The sequence below is a fragment of the Haliotis asinina genome, chromosome 5 (assembly GCF_037392515.1).
Source record: "Haliotis asinina isolate JCU_RB_2024 chromosome 5, JCU_Hal_asi_v2, whole genome shotgun sequence".
NCBI lineage: Eukaryota > Metazoa > Mollusca > Gastropoda > Lepetellida > Haliotidae > Haliotis > Haliotis asinina.
The window spans coordinates 46,928,339-46,932,701 of NC_090284.1; the positions used below are offsets into that span (position 1 = coordinate 46,928,339).

A 4,363-nucleotide genomic window follows, 5' to 3' on the forward strand; every position below is an offset into this window, starting at 1 on the left:
CGAAAACTACCGAGACTATGCCTACTTAGACTGAATTTGACTGAAATCTGTAATGATGCCAGTGTGTGCTCATCATATCATATCATGTCATTTTCAGTATTTCTTACAGAATTATATTTAACAGTCTTTATATATAAGTTTATACACAGCGCCACCAAGTGGTGATAAAAATCCAAGATGGACACCAAAGTATCCTATTTTCAGAAACAGCCTTGTTGCTGCATATATTTGATATCAGTTTGTAAGTTATCATCTTTTAGCTTTAGATTGGTTGATTTAAATAAATCTAATTATGTGCGGAGCTCGAAGCAGTATGCGTGCCCAGAGTATGAGGTCGTGAGCAGTAATCTAATCTTGGTTGTGTACACAAACAAGTAAATAATCTCCTCGTTACATAAAAAATCCCTTGTTGATTGTGGTATACCGTAAGCAGTCTCTGTCACAGAAAGTTCAATGTCTGGTTTATTGACACCTATATGTCTGCCTGTCTGTTTGCTAAAGACCCAGCTTCAATCATTGACCACATGCAATTTAAACTTAATACCTATCAGGCTATACGCCATAAACTAACTAGATTGATTTATGACTAGTGCACCCGAGTCCTATCTCTGCCACATTATGTACTAATATTTAGACAGGTGTTACAATTGTACACATGACATGTTTTATGTCTGTGGGTTGCAAACAAACTGCAACTGTATCTGAAGGAAACTGGTGCAAACTCTTGTCAGTTTCAAGTAATGCTTGGATGAACGACAGTTTCCAGCAACGCAGTAGTTCACCATCTCTACTTAAATGTTTTTGACTGGATCGATAACATGTATTTACAAAACCCAAACATCACTATATACATTCTTTATGGACAACAACTTTTTCCAGTGTATATGTTTTTGTTTGACAACGGTATATGAATCCACACTGAAACGACACATCAAGTACAATAAAAGAAGTTGTTATCCATAAAGAATCTTACATTCTTGTGACTCGCCATACTTAACCAGCCAATGGGTAGCCGTCGTTACACTTGATTGCACACCCACCCGCTATGACTGTGTTCGGTCTCCCGAGCTCTTCGTTTCGAGGGCAGTGAGCCCAAGTACAAAATAATGCACTTTTGCATCGAGGTTGTACGCTTATAATTTTGTTTATTTGTTGTTGTTTTTTACATGCAGTAATGTATATTTTATGACTTTTGGGTTGCATGAGACCTTTAAATATATGTGTGCCAATAGTCGTTCTGCCTTTTTGGTTGTTGTAAGCGACATTTTAACCGGAAGTCGCCATTTTACCGGACAAGCGTCCCTAGCAACATGCTTTTGAAACACTGCTGTCACGGCCTCTGTCGGTCTGATTCGCGGTATTTGAACTCGTCAAGCAGTGGCATCTTTTTCATACCATTCCCTAAACCGAGGACGAATTTAGAAAAATGTTAAAAGTGGATTTCTCTTTGCGGACGGAAGAATTTTACCATCGAAAAAGTCAGGAAGGAGACTTATATTTGCAGCCTGCACTTCGTCGGAGGAAATGGACCAACTGAGGGTAATGATTCAAATGCACTTTCAAATATCGTATTTGCATTTTCAGATTAAATCTGACTCTATGTAATTCACGACGTGCTCATGTTTGGTTCATTGACGGAATATCCTGATCTTTTGTCAGCCTTGTCGCAAGATGTCCTACCACCGAAGGCACGAAATCCTAGGAAGAGACTGAGGCTTCAACCAGTAAATTATTACGCTATTTGCTCTCCAAAAACGTTCTCATCAATATTTATATAGTAACATCATCATTGATTACATTTTATTCACTGAATATTATCACACTGATACTCACTGAAGTGCAGTAGCTATTTTAAAATATGCTGCTGGGTTCAACCATTCATATAATTTTTGTAGAATATTCATGTATTGCCTGAGTATTCCATTTTGACAATTATCCAGCAATGTTAACTAGTAGAGGTCTAAATTATTTGAGTTTATCGTCTCTTCATTAAAAAGGGCCCACTGCATGAACTCCAACTAAATGTGCCTACCCTGACGAACAAGATGAACGGAACATAGTGCCAACATCACCATCTGAAAACTTCCATGACTACTTTGAAGTTTTCAGTGAAGATCATCAAGGTAAGTTGTCAAAGTAACTTGTCCTGATAAATCACAAAGCTAATTATCATTCTTTCATGAAGTATAATAATTTGATATTGGTTCAAATGTAATACTGTACTGACCAAATTGAAACAGATATTTGGTAATAGTGTATGTCTAATAGGTGATACACGTCTGCAGTTTTCCTTGTATGGAAAGCCAAGCTGCACTGATGAGTCCTGGCGGGACGAAACGTGGTAAAAAGAACAGAATGCAATTTGAAGTAACTGATTCATTGTAACATTGATGAAGCGTTGATATTAAATATTACAAGTTCACTTGTTTCAGATGCAAGCACCACAGTGGATGCATGCACACAGACAGAAATTAACATGGATGATATACTTAGGTACAGTGATGCAGAAATAAAAGAGCCCTGAATTCTGAAAAGGAATGATTTCATACGGACCATACAAAGTGATGATGACACCTGCACATTCTACACAGGTACTCATTACAATATTAAATTCAATATGTGTTACCTTTTATTGAAGTCTATCTTGTTAGTCCAAAATGGCGATCATAAATTTAACCAACATTTTTTAGACCTTTGGCATGGTAACCAAAAATCAACAGGGTCGTTGGTTGATGGTATTTGTTGAAAATGGTAATCAATGCTGTTATAAGTAATCATTTTGAAAATATATAAGAGAATAAATTATATATATTTACACAGGTCTGACTACATCTCTTTTTACCATCATCCTGAATCTGTTGATGCCGAAAGCCATGAAACTGAACTACTGGCGTGGATCAGGCACTGCTGGCTTAACAGTAATTACATTAAAATGTCCAATAGCTAAAATATCAGAAATGTAAGGCTGATGATGTTCATCAGTGAAGGTTATCATAAGAAAGAAGCTCATTAGCTTGAGTGACTTGTTACAGTAGAGTGAAAAAAACTGTATATCTAACATTCTAAAATGAATCACTTTGAAACCATTATTTCTGGTGAATGTTATTGAGTTTTAGACACATACTATGAATGATGTAACATCTGTTTCAGGAGGACCATGCTCAAACAACTGGGAGGAGAGGATGTCCTCGGGTCTTGACCCTTACAGAGGAGTTACTTCTCACCTTAGCGAGGCTCAGACGGGGATTTGACTCTGAAGTTTTAGCTTATCTATTTCAAATTGATAACTCGTCTGTCAGCAGAATTTTCACTACTTGGATTTCTTTTATGTACCATGTACTTAAATTCCTAGTATCTTGGCCAACTCGGTATCAAGTAAATTCATGCTTACCTAAATGCTTTAAATGTTTTCCTAAGACCAGAGTAATTATTGACTGCACAGAATTTTTCATTCAAAAAACCTTGCTTCCTCTCAGAGAGTCACATGGTCCCAATATAAGCACCACAACACTGTAAAGTCATTGGTTGCTGTATCCCCATCTGGTACATTTGTTTTTCTCTCAAATCTGTATACAGGTTCAATATCAGACAGGAAGATTGTCCAACCGTCTGGTTTCCTGGACAAACTTGAGTACGGAGATGACATCATGGCTGACAGAGGGTTTTTAATACGTTATTTACTTACTAAAAGATTTTCTATGGGTAAGCAGTTGAAATCAAAAGCAGTAGCTAAGACAAGGAGAATTGCCAGTTCATGCATTCACGTTGAACGTGCCATAGGAAGGCTTAAAAAGTTTCAGATCTTTCAAAGAGTTATTCCACTCAGACTTAAGAGTATTTTGGATCAAATGCAATTTGTATGTGCAGCACTGTGCAACCTCGACAAGAAACTTGTGAAATAATGTTAGGAAGCATTAAAAGAAACAAATCCCTTTAAGCAGATTATGTTTATGTAAACTGAATCCTATTATGTCAACTTTATGTAAGCTGTGTGAACAGATACTGTAAGACTTCTTTCTTTTGAAACAGGTTCAGCTTGTGAATCATCTGGCTAAAAAATGTTTCATCAAATTCAGTTTTGACAACAACAATGCCTTGATTAGTCATAATCACCAATTCACCATACTTAAAACCATAAAGACCAAGTTGGCCCTGAGTCTGATGATAATATGGGCAGTCACTGGTCATCACCCAATCTTCACTGTCATCAACCTGCTTACAATATTTCATCTTAGCAACCTCTTTAGGATGTTTATTCCTCAGTGAGTATGGACACTGTATTTCCAATACTCTGTCAGCATGACATTTACATGTAACAACACCATCAACACTGCATCCTAAAGCAGGATATGATGGGTAGCCG

At 37.0% G+C, this 4,363-nt stretch overlaps 1 pseudogene; it reads left to right on the plus strand.

The window, feature by feature from the left end:
• The first annotated feature begins 292 nt into the window (after positions 1-292).
• Positions 293-3,902, plus strand: LOC137283884 (uncharacterized; annotated as a pseudogene).
• The last annotated feature ends 461 nt before the right edge of the window (positions 3,903-4,363 follow it).